General features: G+C 36.2%; 1 long non-coding RNA gene across 2 annotated transcripts in view; it reads left to right on the forward strand.

Annotated features, from left to right (window-relative positions):
* LOC125095725 (uncharacterized) overlaps window positions 1-19883 on the forward strand; it is a 118845-nt gene that overhangs the window by 80015 nt on the left and 18947 nt on the right. For both annotated transcript variants that reach the window (XR_007125931.1, XR_007125930.1), the window contains exon 2: window positions 8805-8929. This is a non-coding gene — a long non-coding RNA (uncharacterized LOC125095725). The remainder of the gene's footprint in view (window positions 1-8804; window positions 8930-19883) is intronic.

Consider the following 19883-nt stretch of genomic DNA (forward strand, 5'->3'; position numbering starts at 1 on the left):
TGAGTGATGTGGAGCACTTTTTCATGTGTCTGTTGGCCATCTGGATGTCTTCTTTGCAGGAATGTCTGTTCATGTCCTCTGCCCATTTCTTGATTGGATTACTTGTTCTTTGGGTATTGAGTTTGATAAGTTCTTTATAGATTTTGGACACTAGCCCTTTATCTGATATGTCGTTTGCAAATATCTTCTCCCATTCTGTCAGTTGTCTTTTGGTTTTGTTAACTGTTTCCTTTGCTGTGCAAAAGCTTTTGACCAATAGTTCATTTTTGCCCTTGCTTCCCTAGCCTTTGGAAGAAGTTGCTGAGGCTGAGGTCGAAGAGGTTGCTGCCTGTGTTCTCCTCAAGGATTCTGATGGATTTCTGTCTCACACTGAGGTCCTTCATCCATTTTGAGTCTATTTTCATGTGTGGTGTAAGGAAATGGTCCAATTTCATTTTTCTGCATGTGGCTGTCCAATTTTCCCAACACCATTTGTTGAAGAGGCTGTCTTTTTTCCATTGGACATTCTTTCCTGCTTTGTCGAAGATTAGTTGACCATAGAGTTGAGGGTCTATTTCTGGGCTCTCTATTCTGTTCCATTGATCTATGTGTCTGTTTTTGTGCCAGTATCATACTGCCTTGATGATGACAGCTTTGTAATAGAGCTTGAAGTCTGGAATTGTGATGCCACCAACTTTGGCTTTCTTTTTTCAATATTCCTTTGGCTATTGGAGGACTTTTCTGGTTCCATATAAATTTTAGGACTATTTGTTCCATTTCTTTGAAAAAAATGGATGGGATTTTGATAGGGATTGCATTAAATGTGTAGATTGCTTTTGGTAGCATAGACATTTTCACAATATTTGTTCTTCTAATTCAGGAGCATGGAAAATTTTTCCATTTTTCTTTGTGTCTTCCTCAATTTCTTTCATGATTACTTTATAGTTTTCTGAGTACAGATTCTTTGCCTCTTTGGTTATGTTTATTCTTAGGTATCTTATGTTTTGGGGTACAATTGTAAATGGGATTGACTCCTTAATTTCTCTTTCTTCTGTCTTCTTGTTGTTGTAAAAAAATGCAACTGATTTCTGTGCATTGATTTTATAACCTGACACTTTACTGAATTCCTGTACAAGTTCTAGCAGATTTGGAGAGGAGTCTTTTGGGTTTTCCACATAAAGTATCATATCATCTGCAAAGAGTGATAGTTTGACTTCTTCTTTGCCAATTTGGATGCTTTTAATTTCCTTTTGTTGTCTGATTGCTGAGGCTAGGACTTCTAGTACTATGTTGAATAGCAGTGGTGATAATGGACATCCCTCTCGTGTTCCTGACCTTAGCAAAAAAGCTTTCAGTTTTTCTCCATTGAGAATGATATTTGCAGTGGGTTTTTCATAGATGGCTTTGATATTATTGAGGTATGTGCCCTCTATCCCTACACTTTGAAGAGTTTTGATCAAGAAGGAATGCTGTACTTTGTCAAATGCTTTTTCAGCATCTATTGAGAGTATCATATGGTTCTTGTTCTTTCTTTTATTAATGTGTTGTATCACATTGATTGATTTGCGGATGTTGAACCAACCTTGCAGCCCTGGAATAAATCCCACTTGGTCATGGTGAATAATCCTTTTAATGTACTGTTGGATCCTATTGTCTAGTATTTTGGTGAGAATTTTCGCATCTGTGTTCATCACAGATATTGGTCTGTAGTTCTCTTTTTTGATGGGATCCTTGTTGGTTTTGCAATCAAGGTGATGCTGGCCTTGTAAAATGAGTTTGGAAGTTTCCCTTCCATTTCTGTTTTAGAACAGTTTCAGGAGAATAGGAATTAATTCTTTAAATGTTTGGTAGAATTCCCCTGGGAAGCCACCTGGCCCTGAGATTTTGTTTGTTTAGAGATTTTTGATGACTGTTTCAATCTCCTTACTGATTATGGGTCTGTTCAGGTTTTCTATTTCATCCTGGTTCAGTTGTGGTAGTTTATATGTCTCTAGGAATGCATCCATTTCTCCCAGATTGTCAAATTTGTTGGCGTAGAGTTGCTCATAGTATGTTCTTATAATTGTTTGTATTTCTTTGGTGTTGGTTCTGATCTCTCCTCTTTCATTCATGATTTTATTTATTTGGGTCTTTTCTTTTTTCTTTTTGATAAGTCTGGCCAGGGGTTTATCAATCTTATTAATTCTTTCAAAGAACCATCTCCTAGTTTCGTTGATTTTTTCGTTCTATTTTTTTGTTTGTTTGTTTCTATTTCATTGATTTCTGCTCTGATCTTTATGATTTCTCTTCTCCTGCTGGGTTTAGGCTTTCTTTGTTGTTCTTTCTCCAGCTCCTTTAGGTGCAGGGTTAGGTTGTGTATTTGAGACCTTTCTTGTTTCTTGAGAAAGGCCTGTACCGCTATATATTTTCCTCTCAGGACTGCCTTTGCTGTGTCCCACAGATTTTGAACTGTTGTATTTTCTTTATCAATTGTTTTCATGAATTTTTTCAATTCTTTTTTAATTTCCTGGTTGACCCATTCATTCTTTAGAAGGATGCTGTTTAGTCTCCATGTATTTGGGTTCTTTCCAAATTTCCTCTTGTGATTGAGTTCTAGCTTTAGAGCATTGTGGTCTGAAAAGGCAGGGAATGATCCCAATCTTTTGATACCAGTTGAGACCTGATTTATGACCCAGGATGTGATCTATTCTGAAAAATGTTCCATGTTCTAATTGATCTGATATAAGGATTGCCACCTCAGCTTTCTTTTGATGTCCATTAGCATGGTAAATTGTTTTCCACCCCCTCACTTTAAATCTGGAGGCGTCTTCTGGTCTAAAATGAGTTTCTTGTAGGCAACATATTGATGGGTTTTGTTTTTTTATCCATTCTGATACCCTGTGTCTTTTGATTGGGGCATTTAGCCCATTAACATTCAGGGTAAGTATTGAGAGATATGAATTTAGTGCTACTGTATCGCCTATAAGGTGACTGTTACTGTATATTGTCTCTATTCCTTTCTGATCTACTACTTTTAGGCTCTCCCTTTGCTTAGAGGACCCCTTTCAATATTTCCTGTAGAGCTGGTTTGGTGTTTGCAAATTCTTTCAGTTTTTGTTTGTCCTGGAAGCTTTTAATCTCTCCTTCTATTTTCAGTGATAGCCTAGCTGGATATAGTATTCTTGGCTGCATGTTTTTCTCGTTTAGTGCTCTGAATATATCATGCCAGCCCTTTCTGGCCTGTGAGGTCTCTGTGGATAAGTCTGCTGCCAATCTAATATTTTTACCATTGTATGTTACAGATTTCTTGTCCCGGGCTGCTTTCAGGATCTTCTCTTTGTCACTAAGACTTGTAAATTTTACTATTAGGTGACAGGGTGTGGACCTATTATTGATTTTGAGGTGGGTTCTCGGCATCTCCTGGATTTTGATGCTTGTTCCCTTTGCCATATTGGGGAAATTCTCTCCAATAATTCTCTCCAATATATCTTCTGCTCCCCTCTCTCTTTCTTCTTCTTCTGGAATCCCAATTATTCTAATGTTGTTTCATCTTATGGTGTCACTTATCTCTCGAATTCTCCCCTCGTGGTCCAGTAGCTGTTTGTTCCTCTTTTGCTCAGCTTCTTTATTCTCTGTCATTTGGTCTTCTATATCGCTAATTCTATCTTCTGCCTCATTTATCCTAGCAGTGAGAGCCTCCATTTTTGATTGCACCTCATTAATAGCTTTTTTTATTTCAACTTGGTAGATTTTAGTTCTTTTATTTCTCCAGAAAGGGCTTTTATTTCTCCAGAGAGGGTTTCTCTAATATCTTCCATGCCTTTTTTGAGCCTGGCTAGAACCTTGAGAATCGTCTTTCTGAACTCTAGATCTGACATATTAGCAATGTCCGTATTGATTAGGTCCCTAGCCTTCAGTATTGCCTCTTATTCTTTTTTTTGTGGTGAGTTTTTCCTCCTTGTCATTTTGTCCAGATAAGAGTATATGAAGAGTATATGAAGAAGCAAATAAAATACTAAAAGGGTGGCAAAGACCCCAGGAAAATGTGCTTTAACCAAATCAGAAGAGACCCCAAATCGTGGGGGTGGGGGGAGAAAGGGAATAAAAAGAAATTCAGAAAAAAAAGCATTAAAAAAACAAATAAAGAATAAATATATAAAAGAAAAAAATATATACATATTTATTAGACTGGTTACTAGAACTGGGTCACCCACTTAATTTTGGGAGTATTTTGGTTTCTTAGAAGAAACTACCTCCCAAAATTTTAAAGAATGAAAAAGGTATATAAGGGTAAACACAGTGAAGGGTTGGAATATGCCTATAAAGATGAAAAAAAATTTTTTTATAAATTCTAAAAAAGGAGTTGATAAAGTTAGTGGTTGGGAGAATAAAGAAAAAGAAAGTGTAGAGAATTTGCTTGGGCTGGAGACTAGAACAAGTCTGGAGCTAGATTTATGGTGTATTTGATCTATTAGTAAAAGTTGTACCCTAAATTTTTTAGAAGAAAAACCCTATGTGAATATAAAAAATAAAGTTAAATACAATGTAGGATAAAATATGACTATAATAATGAAGGTTCAAAAAAGATTATTATTTTTTTTTATGAAAGGCATTGTTAAGATAAATTAGTTAAAAAACGTTTAAAATGAAAAGGGTAAAAGTTTAAAAAATTTAGCAGAAGGAAAAAATAAATAAATAAATTAACTGTGATACTAATGAATCATGGGGAGAAAGCCATGAGTTCCATGCTTTGCTTTCTCCTCCTCTGGAATTCCGCTGCTCTCCTTGGTAGGTGAACTTGGTCTTGGCTGGATTTCTTGTTGACCTTCTGGGGGAGGGGCCTGTTCTAGTGATTCTCAAGTGTCTTTGCCTGACTCGGAATTGCCCCACCCTTACCAGGGGCTGGGCTAAGTAATCTGCTCAGGTTCGCTTTCGGGAGCTTTTGTCCCCTGAATGCTTTCCATAGAGTTCCGGAGGATGGGCATGAAAATGGCGGCCTCCCAGTCTCTGGCCCGGAGGAGCCGAGAGCTCGGGGCCCCACTCCTCAGTGCACCCTCAGAGAAAAGCGCTCAATCACTCCTGTCTCCCTGGCCTCCAGCCACGCTCCAAGCTGACTGAGCCTGCAACCAGTTCAAGGTAACCCTGAGCTGAGAGCTCACTCCTTGGCTCTGTCTCTGTAGCCGGCTTCCCCGTTCTAATACCTGTGAGCTCTATGACACTCAGACACCCCCGATCCTTCTGTTACCCTGCAGGACCTGGGGTCACGCTGACCCTTTGTGGGCTTCACGCTGGTTTAGCCTCTGGAGTGATGTCCCTCAGCAGAACAGACTTTTAAAAGTCCTGATTTTGTGTTCCGTTGCTCCGCCGCTTGCCGGGAGCCGGCCCCTCCCACCACGGTCTATCATCCCGTCGCTTTGGATTCACTTCTCCACAGGTCCTACCTTTCAGAAAGTGGTATATTTTCTGTTTCTAGAATTGCTGTTCTTCTTCTCTTTGATCTCCTTTTGGATTTGTAGGTGTTCGGAATGGTCTGATAAGCTATCTAGCTGATCTCCTGCTACCTGATGTCATCTCAGCTGCTACTTCTCCACCATCTGGATTCCTCTCCTACTTAAGACTATTCTTAAAGACCACTGGACTTAGAAAATATCAGTCCAGGTCCTGCTTTACTTTTTTTGTGTGTAATTTTAGACTAACCCCCTGAACTCTCTGTCTGTATTTCTCCGTCTGCAAGATGGGGATTCTAATACCTGCCTTAATGGTTTGAAGTGCTTATTTTAAGAATTATTTCATTTTGAAGAAACATCTTATTCAGTATTCTCTTCCAGACTGAATTGAATTGAGCTCTTATCACATTTTATAATACATGGAAAATAACTTATATTGCAATAAGATAGTCTTACCATAATTTTTTAAAAATCCTTAATTGTAGTAGAGTAAGACAATGGGAGTGAAATATTTATTCTAGAAAATACTATTGCAGGGGACAGTACTCTAACAATAATAATAATAATATATCAGGTATTAATTCATTTGATCCTCAAGAAACCTATGAAGAAGATGTTAAGTGATAAAATAGGAATATTTGTTGAATGTTTAAAACAAATGCCACCAATAGTCTTTCTGTTCAAATTCAGCCTATATTTAGTGCCTGAATGCTAATTATCCTATGTGTGTTTACTACTTTTCTTTTTAACTTTAATTCTTACTAAAAATTCTATTAAAGTTATACCACTGGCTTAATTTCTGTGTGACTAAAAAAAAACCCCACATTTTGGTGTGGTAGCTGAAAACTATTATTTGTGTAACTCAAAAATTTCCAGTTTAAACTTTCTCTTTTTAAACTTTCTCTGGTTGTGTTGTATCAGTTTCATTCTTGTTCTTATTTTCCTGATAGAACTTCCACCTTCTTGCTCTCTGTGTAACATTTCTTTTAAGTATGTGTTTGATAAAGTGTATAAGATGATTTTTTTCTAATTCGATCAGACAAAATTTTGTCTTAATGGATGATATAATCAAGCTATATTTGTTAGAATTACTAATTTTTATTTTCCAACTTGTCTGTGTTTTCTGCTAATCAGGCATTTTTTTTTTGTCTTTTATTCTTTCCCTTTTGTACATCCTTTTTGCTCCCATTTATTTCTGTATTTGATTTTCACATATTTTAACCATTATGTTCCAAGAACTGGTTTTATTTGAATGTAACTTACATTTTGTAAGTTTGTTTGTAGTGCCTTTGGAGGATTCATCTGTTTTTAAATTTTTGTGACCACATTCTATTCAAATATTGCCTCTATCTCATTATTCTTCTCCTCTCTTTTATGGACTCCAGATACTCATTACTGACCCTTTCATTGTGACTCCTATATCTTTACACATTCCTCTTATTTTCCATTCTTTTATCTCATTGTACTTCAGATTGGATATTTTTTCTTAATCACCTTCTAATTCACTGCTTCTCCCTTTAGAACTGTGTCATCTTTTAGAAAACCTAAGTATTTGGATTATTTTCACTTTTCAATTATAAAATTATTTGATTAGTTTACATAGTTTTAGTTCTTGGCTAAAATCCACCATATTGTCATTTAATATCTGTGCATATTAATCTCTGTTGTTTGAAAATTATTTTCTCCAAATTCTAACATCTGGATCTCTGGTGGGTCTATTTCTATTAGCTGAATTTTCTCTTCATTTCATTTTCAGTTAATTCATGTTCTTTTTTTCCATGCTTCCTCCTTTCTATTGAGTGTCATACTCTATATATGAAAAATGTCAGAAGTAACATTATGTTTCTGGATTACATTATCTTTCTCTAGAGATGATTTTTCTTTTCCTTCTGGTAGGTAAATTGTAGCTGATGCAGCTAATCCAATTAGACTTTTAGCTGATTCAGAGTTGGTCTTGAATCTCTGTAAGGACCAGTTCATTTCTCACATTTACTCCTAGAGTATATCCCTTTGGGAATACAAACTAAATACTCTTTGTCTGTAATAAGATCCCTCTGTCTTTGGTTGACCCTGGGATCTGATTTTTGTCTTTAGTATTATGAAATTGTCAAAAAAAAAAAAAGTTCTCTGCTTCATAGCCTCGGAGCTGTACTTTCTGTTTTCCTCTTCCTTCTCAGACTCTGTAACAAACCAACAAATGACTCCATGGGATATTTCGTCTTCCTCATCCTGATGTTAGATCTTCTGTTGCCCATGAATCCTCTCAGCAACTACGTGCTTCTTGGGTGGAGGGAGAAGCAGGATATTACAGGCATGGTTTCCTTGCTACCCTGAAAGATAAAACCCTTTTAGTTTTATACTTATCTAAGCTTTTTAATTCTACTACATAGGAATTTTGGAGTAAGTGGTGGTTTGCTATGAAATGCAATCTCTTGAGCAATTTGGGATGCTAGGTCACAATTCTTTCTACTCTTGTTCTTTTTTTTTTTTTTAAAGATTTTATTTATTTATTTGACAGAGATCACAAGCAGCAGTCAGAGAGAGAGGGGAAGGCAGGCTCCCTGCTGAGCAGAGAGCCTGATGCGAGGCTCGACCCCAGGACCCTGAGATCACAACCCAAGCCAAAGGCAGAGGCCCAACCCATTGTCTGCTCTGGATTCTTATGACCATATGTGGAAGAGATCTATGCATAAGCATTTCTATTGTTCCAATTAACTATCAGAGCTTAGCCTATAGTTCAGGTCATTAGGCACATCCTCAGAGACTCATCAGTGTTTAAATTCCAGGTGTGTCCTTTCTGATTTCTCTCTCCTTGCTCACTTGTCCAAATCTTACCATTTCGGAACAAGGAACACCCCTTATCTCCTCACTCTTCCTATTATATACATTATGGCTGACATCTATGTTCTATGTTTATACATTCATTATACATTATACATTCTTGTTATTTAAAGTCAGGTTTTTGAAATTATTAACAATATGTAAACAACACCATTCTCTCTCAAACATCTGTTCTATTTTTTTTTAAGATTTTATTTATTTATTTATTCGTCAGAAAGGGGGAGAGAGTGCACAAGTAGGCAGAGTAGCAAGCAGAGGCAGAGAGAAGCAGAGTCCCTGCTGAGCAAGAAGCCCAAAGTGGGACTCGATCCCAGGACCCTGGGATCATGACCTGAGCTAAAGGCAGCAGCTTAACCAACTGAACCACCCAGGTGCCCCAAACATCTGTTCCAGAACTTACAAAATTACAGTATGCTATATTTTACAAAAGTCAACTTTGGGGGAACAGTGGTCCACTGCTTGTGAGACATTGTACTTCCCCAATCCATATATTATTTTTCCCTTGAAAGAACAATATTGAACTTGTTACTAAATTGTTTTTGTTTTGTCTTTTGGTAGTCTTGGTGATGAGATGGGACCTGAAGTCAGCTGCTGAAGATTCTGAAGATGGTTCCTAGGAGCAGGTGAAGATACCCACAGAGCCTCTTTGTTTATGGCCTCTTCAGCACTCTCCAGGATCTCTGGTAAGCTGTTCACAGATGAAACTCTGCTTATTTTGCATTTTGAGCTCTTCAAGTTTGCTTTTTCTAATATGTCTGGATTGAAAATTGTAGTGTGAAACTCCAGAATTTTCACAGGATGAAAATGGGGTGTGAGAAAACCAGATTTTCATGGTGAGATTTAGTGGGCCACAACATTTGGGTTTGTAGCCAGCCTCATCTATAAGGTAAATGCCTTTGGGAGTTCCTGCCAGTTCTGAGGAACTACACACAGACAGCTAGAAACAGTCAGTCTGGTTGAATCTAGCAGGATTATTTTAAGGGAAAGTAATGGCTATTCTTCAGTCAAAAGAAAGCAAGATGGCAGCTGTTGGGGACTCACAAAGCCTTGAGTTAAGTCTACAGAATAAATGAGACTAGGGGACTTAGGGAAATAAATTAAGAAATTCAGACTTTTTTGACCAATGTCTCATCAAATTCTAAGTAGGCACAAGTCTGACTATGAAAAGCCATTAGGGTATCTGTCACTATAAAGAAATCTCTTGAAAGGCATAACAGATCTACTGCTAGTGGGAATCTTAGAAGCTAAAGCTGAAAAACTGGTGGGCACTGGTTTAGCACTGACATACTGACAGAGGGCTGGCCACCTAACTCTGTGACTGCCGTGGTAGGATACATTGATTATGGGTATTGGTTAGATTGACACTAAGTCCCCACCCCAAACTCAAAAAACTTTCAGTGCAACAAGGTACGCTGTAAAGTACCACAAATGTCCAGCTCAGAAGCACATCTCCCTTAGGTGTTCCTTTGGCTCTGAGACACAAGGCTTACCTGAAGAAAGAGGGTCCTCAAATTTCAAAGAATTGAATGGAACATTCAATTCAATGTTCCACCTTCCAGCACACCTGCTTATTTTACGTCTGAGAACTATAATCCTGGAAGCTATAGATATCTACAAAAGTGTAAAATCTTGCTAAGACAACCTAGAATTATAATGGTAATTATAGGGACTATTCCAATTAGACACGATCATTCATTTAGGAAGAGCTCTTTAAGGTAAGGGTTCCCAGATCAAACAAACAGAATGGGACCCTTATTTTAATTGGCAGGCAGAGACTGCAAAAAGGTTCAAGATTCCAAAATAGCTTCATTGCAAGTCTCATTGTGAGGGTTAATGAGAAGGACACAACAGGTACCTAAAGGAGAAAATTGTGAGACTGACGTGTCTCCTATTACACCCCTCTATCCTTCTTTGCCTCAGTCCTTACAGTCTACTAATCTGAATTGTCTTTCCACTTGCCAGAGGCTATAGACTATAAACGAAAGTCTGCCAAGTCAGTGGCTTTACAGTTGTGCCCCTATCTGTCCTCGAAGGAGGGCCCCCTGTGAGTCCCTTGCAGGCCTGATGCCACTCCGAGGGAAACTGCCAGTTATTTCTTTAAATACCCAAGGATAAATTGAAATTAATAGAAAAACTTGCCAAATTTTGGTAGGTATACTTTGTATGTTAAATTCCACTTGCTCCAGAGTCTGAAGATGGGATCCTGGGAAACCTGGATCCAGCAAAGAGTGAGAATTCTTACCAGAATCAGCTCTCTCAGATCTCTGTCTGTAGTGTCCAATTCAGAGATGAAGGTAAAACTTCACATTGTCTCTTCCTTTCCAAATCTATACCCACTGGTTGCCAGTCCTTTCTCTCCCAGAGACAGCTATTGCCTTCTCGATTGCCTCATTTTGTCCTGAGGACTTGGCTTGGTGGCCATCAGGTTGGGAGCCCCAGAAGATCATCAGGCAGGAAAGTCTGTTGCATCCCATTTGCTGCTGGATGTGGCTGGGCAGAAGTGTGGCTGGCACTGCAGTAGCAGTGGGGTTCCACCAACTATGCCTGAGAGGAATCATCTCAGTCTCTCTCTCTCTTTTATTTTCTTTCCTCCACACCCCCCCCACCAGTCTTTCTTTTAACTATCTTTAGGAACAATTTTGGATGTTGGAAAGGTAATATCTTTTGCATCCTTTTGATGCCTCTCCCAAGGCAACCTGAGGTTGTGGGGTACTGCCAGAAATATTTGGTGTTTGTCCTTGCTAAAACCTGACAAGATATTGAAATATTTTTCTAAAGTAGCTTTACGGCCAAAAGTTGACCAAATTGGAAGTTGGTATTCAGAGCCCGATAGGAACTCTTAAAATACCTTCTCCCTTAGGTTAAATAAATTCAGGGGTGGGAGGGGGCAGTGAACATTCCAAAGACAAAGGTCTAAATCAAAGAAAATGTAGTTGGATGGATGGATTTGCCCCTTGGGGTCATTCAGGTCACGATCCAGGTCTTTGAGGACTTAAAAACAACTGTCCTTGTCTTATAAATTGAGTCTTTACAAGAACAGAAATGCAGCTCTAGAAGCAACTCAAAACCCATTATCTTTTTTACCAATTCTAAAACCTCCTGTATTTATCTTGAAAGACTTGTAGTTATTGTAAAAATTCTGGCCTTGCAAAAAGAGAAAGTTCTTCTTGGAGGAACTTGTACACTTTTCCTGTGCCTTTGAGATGTAAATGTTCTACCTGGTCTTCTCTAGGAACTTTTATCTGGGCCATCTCTTTGAAATGCAGACTTCAGGGACGTAATTCTTACTGGAAGGGGAAAAAAGGGTCAAAGAATATTTGGAAACTAGGTGTGAATTTTAAGTCTTATCCACAAGTATTACCTCAAGACATCTGAAGAGGTAACTGTAACTTAATCCATCTGCTAGAAACACAACTTAAGTCCAGTAGTTATTCTTTTATAACCTAGTGAGTTTTGCATCATCATGCCTGTCTCATGGCTAAAATTTTAACAGAAGGTAAAGACCTCTGCTTACCTCTATCTCTGTGTTGATGAATATTTATGTGTGCATGTTGTAAATGTGTGATTTTTTTCTACCAACAGATGGTATTGCCCAAATCAATTTGTAAAGAGCTCTATTTAATTGGCTTAAAGAAATTGAAGCATTTATATAAATCAGTTATGTATTCAGAAATATAGAAATTGACCTAAATGCTTTTCAAGTTCACATGATCTAGGATAATATTCAATAACTAGCTTAAGGTTGTTGGTTTTACTAAAATAGGCATTTATTCAGTTATCAGCAATGCATATAATACTCTTATTCTATGTTTACTAAAAGTCAAATAAGCTCATGTTATCTGTCATAGAATTTGTCAGCAACAGAGATAACTCACAATAACTCAAAACTTTTATGAATAATCTAGACATAATTGTTAAGAATAAGAAAATTAAATAAACATTGATAAAAACCTTACAAATGAATTTTTCCAACAATAAAAAAGTCAATTTAAATGTAAATGCTTTAAATCTTTGTTTTTCCTACTCCCACATGAAGGCAGTACACATAAAATCCCTTATTGAAGTTTAGATGATTGGAGGGGCCAGATTTGAAGAAATCTTCAGTTAAGTCAAGTGCTAAGTGTGTGGTATCCCAAAATAAATTGTAGAGCTATAGTCACAATGATATGTCAGGGATTCATTCAGTCCTTGCATCGTTTCTTAAGTGCCTGAAGTGTTTTGTGAATCTATATGATTTCCTTAACAGCCTTGTGAAGTTAAGATAATTACAGGAGAAAATAAGTCTTTGGGAAGAACAAGTAACTTGCTTAACTCATCAGTTAGTGGTAGTTCTGAGATCTGAGTTCAGGTTTGTCTGACTCCAAAGTTCAATGTTACGCATGCCTTTTTGGTTAATTAGACTCTATTTTATTCCTATCAAAATAACAGTGGTAGTATGGGGCATTACCTGGGAATGACGATTCAATTTATAAAATTATGATGTTCAAATGAAATTTTATCTTGCATTTGAGAAAATGATTTGTGGGATGTCACAATGCTTTATTTCTGTGTGTGTGCGTGTGTGTGTGTGTCTGTGTTTATTTCATGTTCTGGATTGGAAATTTTTGAAGGCAGGATTTTCTTTTTTTCCTTAGTATTTGTTACTATATTTATCATGGTAAAACCTAAGCAAATTCTTGGTTCCTATTCAGTTCTTATTCAGACAAAAGAGAAAAGTTTACAAAAAACTGTTTCTCATAGTTTTACCTGGAACCAACTCTGGAAGTTACCATGGCCCGTAAGTTGAAATAAGGGTGGTATATTTTTTTTCTTTTTGTATCTGTAGACCAGGGCAGTGAGATTTACCTCTGAACAGTGATCAAGGAGATTTCCACTTATCGTTTTTTCAGAAGGCAAATTTATTTTGTGGTAAACTGGTACAGTATAGGAACTCAGAATCAAAATATAACTTCAGGAACTACATATGAATAAATGCCAGAGTGGTGGGGGAAAGAATGCTGGAATCAGACCTAGGAACAGCAACAGTAATAGTAATAACAACAATGATTAATGGAGCAATGACTGTTTATGAACACTATACCAATATTGCCTCACACAATCCTTACAGCTCATTATACCTTTTATCCAGAGGACGGAATGGTTTTGAAGAGGGTAGGTCCATTGTCCAGCATTGCACAGGTAGTGATGGACAGAAGTAGGGTTATGTCATAGGTCTGCCTTACTTCAAAGTGATCTATTTACTACTGGGTTTATATTGCCTCTCAAATGCCCTCTGGTCTAATGCTATTTTTGTATTTTTTTAAAAACAGTTTTCTTGTTTTTAAAATGTAAATAATGTCCTCACAAAGGGCTGTATGCAAACTGACAGGTTCAGAATAGTCATAAACTATATCACTCCTTTCTAGTCATACCCTAGACTTCCCATTGTCAGTTATTGCTAAAACTATTGTCAGTTTTAACAGTCAAATATACTTAATAATAATGTACATTTTAGGTAATCCCAGCATAAAATCTCTACATCTTAATTTATCAGTAGACAGAAAAGGAATGAATATTCAGTACTTGATATTACCTAATTTCATCCAGGTCTCTCTTTGCTCCTACATCCTCTGGGTAATAATCTGAACTTCCCCTTGAACTTTGATTTTGTTTTGTCATTATTTTTAGGTTTCTGACTTAATGGGAAAAAAATAGCACCATTTTCTTTTCTCCATAACCCTCATTTTGTTCATACTTCCTCTCCTTCAACCCATCTCCCTAGGTAACAAAGCAAACAAAGGAAAACCTTTTATTTTCAAAAAAATTTAAAATGTAGATAAATGTTGAAGAAAAAATATTGTCTTTTCAGATGCTTATGTAACTAGGAAAAAAAGCAAAAACCTTTCTCACTTCCATTCTTACATTTATACACCAGCTGTTGCCTCTCCAGGAACTCCGAGTACGCTACTGACACTGACCCAGCCAGCAACTGACCTTCGAACTTGAGCATCTCTCTATTACGTATCTCTTTGTTTTCCTTGTTTTTTCTTTATGTGAAACCATATACGCTGTCAGGATAAAATCATTTCACATGTTCAAAGTAAACAAAACTGCTCATCTTGGTCAAATATCCCTCAGAAGTTTCTTCCAGGGAAACTCCAAACCAGATAAAAATTTTATGCGATTTTTCAAATCATGATCTCAGTATGTTTGCAAATGATTTATTTTTCATAGTAGCTAAAGTTTTGCTTGAAAAATATCTAGTGTCAGGGCTCCTGGGTGGCTCAGTGGGTTAAAGCCTCTGCCTTCGGCTCAGGTCATGATCCCAGGGTCCTGGGATGAGGTCCGGGTCCATCTCTCTGCTCAGTGGGGAGCCTGCTTCCTCCCCCTGCCCCCTCTGTCTGCCTCTCTGCCTACCTGTGATCTCTGTCTAAATAAATAAACAAATCTTTAAAAAAAAAAAGAAAGAAAAATATCTAGTGTAACTCAAGAAATCCTTATTTAAAAAAAGAGATAGAAAGAAAAGATACCAATGAAATTTGTTAAATAAAGGTCCAGTTCTGGACTGAATCAATAGTCCAAAGTTCTCATTAGGTTTAGTTTGTAAAGCATGGTTGCTGGGGTTGGGTATGTGGCCAGGGCATCTGGAGTCATCAGAAAAAGCTTCTGTAACCTCTGCTCAAGTTACAGCAATATTTTCTTCATGAGAGCTGTGTCTTTGACCCTTGTACACCCTTAGAAAACTTTAGCTATTTCAAACCAAACTTGGCAAAAAGAAGTCAGGAAAACACCAAGGTAATTGTTGCTTTTTTATAGTAGGATAGTGGCCCACATAAAAATTTTCTTCAGTATAAAAATAATAAAAACTGAAGCTACATATCTGTCAGACTCATGTCAGGAACTTGAAAAATCAGCTGTGATTAATCTACGATTTCATCACACAACGTATTTTCAGCCCCAGAAAGCATAAGTGTATCTTACTTGTAACTCCAGCTAGTAAAGGAAAGCTTCCCCCAAGAACCCCCAAAATTAAATTATGAAACGAATATCCTGTCTGTAGTCGGATCCCATCTTACTCACTTCTGAGACTGGCAGGTAACCCTCTGATTGTACTTGTATATCCCACTTGCAACATGAGCTTCTGGGTTGCCCTGACGACCACAGGCCACACTCCTATGCCTGAGTGGACTAACAATGGAGATGACCACTATTTAAAGTGAGCACCTACAATGTTGTCAGGCTCTGTGCTAGGTGGTTTATAACCATTTCTAGTTTGTCTTCAACATTTAATATTGTTTTTCTAGTATGTAGGCAAGAAAGTTAAAATTTGAGAAGGTTCAGTAGTTTGCCAAAAATACATAGCTATGGAATGGAAATCCTTGGATTGAAATACAAATCTCCTCTCCTAATCTAGGGTATTTCTACTATAGTTTGTTACGTACAGAAGTGATTGACAGAATTAAGGAATCCCTAGGGGGCGGGACAGGTGGAAATGGCCTTATTTCATGCTCCAGATACAAACTTTGTTTTTGGTGAATTAGTAGAGGACAGTCATTTCTTTTTCTTTCTTTCTTTTATTTCCTTCCTTCCTTCTTTCAGACAAAGAGATGGGGGGAGAGGCTAAGGGAGAGGGAGGGAAGGAGAGAGGGAATCTTAGGCAGGCTTCATGCTCAACATAGAGCCCAGGGCAGGGCTTGATCTCACTACCTGAGCCAAAGTCAAGAGTCAGACACTTAACCAGCTGAGCCACCCAGGTGCCCCAGGACAGTCATTTCTTTATAATTATAAACTCAAAATATTACTACCTAGTTTCTGGTTTGTGTGTCTGAAAGGTCAACATGTTTGAGGAAAAAATAGTTTATTCAATTTAAATATATTCCAATATATTAAATTTACAGTACTTGTAAGGATATCCAGCTTACCTTTTTTCATCCAGTGGGAAGGAAACTCTGCAAGGAAGCCAGGGCCAGTGCACGAGGTACAGTACCCTTTGACTGTTCTTTCTGTGTAAACACAGAAGTCCTACGGTGGACTTTTTTAAAAGTGTCCTTTGAGTATCAGAGTGAGTCACCATAAAAAGACAAACTGGATCACTTTTCAAAGCTGCCAGCTGGAATCTTAACTGGAAATTCTGCAGAAATACCTGTTAATGCTTCCAGTTGTTCATGACCTAAAAAAAAAAAAAATTGCTGGATCATTCATTCTTAAAAAAATATTATTGTAACTGTATTGTTTTAGTGATGTGAAGGTACATTTCCTATTTCTTGTGATTTATGGTTCTACATCTTTATGAATGGTAGCCATTTTCCACAGGCAAACTGTATAATGAAAGGAAAGGAGTAAAAGATAGTTATCCCATATCCCATAGAGTTGCTTTTATCTGTGTTAAGAATTCCTTTTTTCTTTGTAATTATTTTACTCACCTGCTCCTATATGTTGTGTAATGGATGGACATTTTCCCACTTAAGCTTGGCATTATACAAGGCAAATATCTAGATTACAGTGACTGATTTTAAAAAAGACAATGTGAAGTCACATATGTAAAGTTATATGGATATAAATTATAAAAAATTTAAGTCTAGAGATCTGGTTCTTAAAGTTGTAAATAAGAGATATTGGGATATTTATCTTTGACTGCTTTTATAATATACTTTGAAAAAATATATTTTAATTGGATTTATTCTGACTGTAATAGAAATGTGAACTGGAGTTGTATTTTCCTGAATTACCAACAAGTAGAGCACAGAATCTACACAGTTCTATAAATTACCTTTAAACACTGGTTTAAACATAAATAGATAATTTTAACTTTCACTCTGTTAAAGCATGTATATAGACTAGATGTTTTTAACCTTTATTTTAATATATTTTAATTTATTTAATATATTTTAAAATATTATATTTTAATATAGCATATAGTATGTCTATATAAATATCATATTTAAAATGTCAGTCTTTTCAATCTTATAGAAGAACAATTTTACCCAATTTAAAATAAAATTTTGACCCATTATACTAAAAAAATTAAGTTTTCCAATTTAAATACTTTTTCCTCTTCATTCACCACAACAAATACATATCTAGTCATCAACTTTCACACTGACTCACAACATGATTTTCTTAACAAGTTCACTGGGAGGTCATTGATGTTTTGCTTCCCAAGTATGTCAGTCTCATTGGGTATTGTATATTAAACAGAAGTTTAATGTGAGGTGATGAAGACTTTGCATAAAACTACAGGCAGTTTTACATGGCAGAAAACATACATTATATTAAAGAAAGTGGCTTGAAGTTTTCCATGTTTTATTCTGTACATTAAATATGAAATATCATTTCAAATATGATGTTCAAATATCATTAAAACATTCCCTTAAAAGTAGAAAATCTAGAGGATGCATATGAATGAAATACACAAAATGAAAATCATCTGTGAATGACTTTTGACTGAGACTATCCCAGTCACAGAGTGTCTGTGTGGTTTAGAGAACATAACACTTCACTAACATCCTCCTGTGCAGTCCTTGAAATTTGCCTTGAAGAGGTAAATTTACCTTGAAAAATATAAAGCGTCTAGTTTGTGCATTTCCTGGGTCACAGGCTCCTGATAGTGCTGGTCCCATACATAGGTACTAGCTTATGCACAATGGAAAGATTTCTAGACCACCTGTAGACCATAATGATGAATGTGTGTGTGCCTGAACAGGGGAAGAGACATCATCTTGGGGCACTTACAGCTTTTGCCATCTATGAATCACATTTGGGGGCAGTATGAACACTATGTAACATGGTAGTTTTAGCTACAAAGGCAAAAAAAAAAAAAAAAAAAAAGTCTCTTAAAAAATAGGAGCGACCTGAAGGCACTTTCTGCTTCATAGGGTTGGTCATTTTCAGGTTCCTACTTCTTCATCTTTTATTTCCATGCCAATATTCCAGAAACAGAAAAAAATTGCCTGTTTTCAGAATGTATAATAGATTTTCTAGGTTATTTGATGAAAGTGCACTTTTAGTTCTATCACTCTACTGAGACCAAATGAGCTTTGTTCTTACCTTTGAAAGACAAAAAAGTAAAAGTAAGCATATTGACATCAAAGAACAAAGTAATTTGTATTTAAATACATTGAAATGAGAAAAAAACATTTTTGTATTCTTTTAAAATTCTATTTTATTGTGGTAAAATCTACTCTCATTTTTAACTGTACAATACATATTGTGGATTACAGTTACAATGGACCTCTAGATCTCATTCATCTTGCTTTGGTGAAAATATGCTGTTGATTAGTAACTTCCCATTTCCTTTTCCCCCAGCCCCTTGCAACCACTACTCCATTTATTGATACTATGAATTTGACTACTTTTGAGCTCATTTTAAAAATTTCACCCAAAATTGAAATAAAAAAATTTTAAGGCAATATAAATGCATTTTAAAATGATATGAAATTATATTAATAAGACTAGTTCTTCATGCTATTTTCTAGCATTATTGTTTCTAGCATTATTATAAAGAAGCTATATGACTCAATTTAAACATCCATATCATTCTGTAAGTTATGGAGAGCAAAACTTTGGCTGATAACTACTTCCCTAAATTAGTTAAGGTGGTTTTTGCCAATGCTAATTAAGGGCATGGAATGTGTCCGTGAATAAGCTGTTAGTCCAGCTTTCAGAAAACTTACTCCTCCTATATTTAGGTAAAATATGCATATATTAATAATTATTAAAGCACAAAACGTATATCTATTCTCTCATCTTTCTTATGAGATATATCTATAAAGTGAGGTGGGTTAAATTGAGAAAATGCAAAATAACAAAAGAAATGTGTACATGTGAGCTATATATGTGTGTGTTAATATGTGAGCTACTTTATATTTGGGATCATTTATTGGTTAAAAAAATCAGGTGAAAGTAGAATTTCAACATATTGTAAAACAATAAATGTAAGTCACTTTTTAACGTTAAGTGCAGTCCTGTTTACATTAACCTAGTACTTTATAGGTTCTTGGCTGAGGCCCATGGCTGATCTTGAAGGGACTATAAATCCCTTGAAATGCTAATAAAAGTTGTTGTATGTTTGTGTACACATGCATTTTTCAGGGAAAAAAGTCTTTTTAGTTTTTATCAGCTTATAAAATGTATCCTTGACCCAGGAAAGGTTAAGGATTAGTTACTACATTATCTGTCCTGATTATTCAATGTAAATTTGAAAAATAAATAAATCTAAAACATTGATGTGATTGTTTATTTCCAGAGAGCATGAAATAAGACTAATTAGCTTTTTTTGATGGAACGCAATTACTGAAATGTTCAATGTAGAAAACAAATACTAGCCCAGAGTAATGTGATGAGAGAAAGTTTTCCATAAACCTAATAACCCAAAAGAAGACAAATATGACTGTAAGTCAAAGATGACAAAATTCATTTAAAGTGGCGCTCGTCAGGAAGATCCTTATTAAGAATGAACATACTTTCACAATATTTTATACACTCTCTATTTCAGTTGGAATTAGTGTTTTCTTCCCAGTTTAGCTAATATTGTGCTAATCTGTTAAACAACTGGTATGATCAGGAACATATTTAAGTTTGAAGTTGTCAGTGATGATTAATTAGGTAGAGATTGTCCTTTATTTGTTAAATTACTGAGAGGTACAAATAAATTATGCT

This window comes from Lutra lutra, chromosome 3 (assembly GCF_902655055.1).
Source record: "Lutra lutra chromosome 3, mLutLut1.2, whole genome shotgun sequence".
Classification (NCBI taxonomy): domain Eukaryota; kingdom Metazoa; phylum Chordata; class Mammalia; order Carnivora; family Mustelidae; genus Lutra; species Lutra lutra.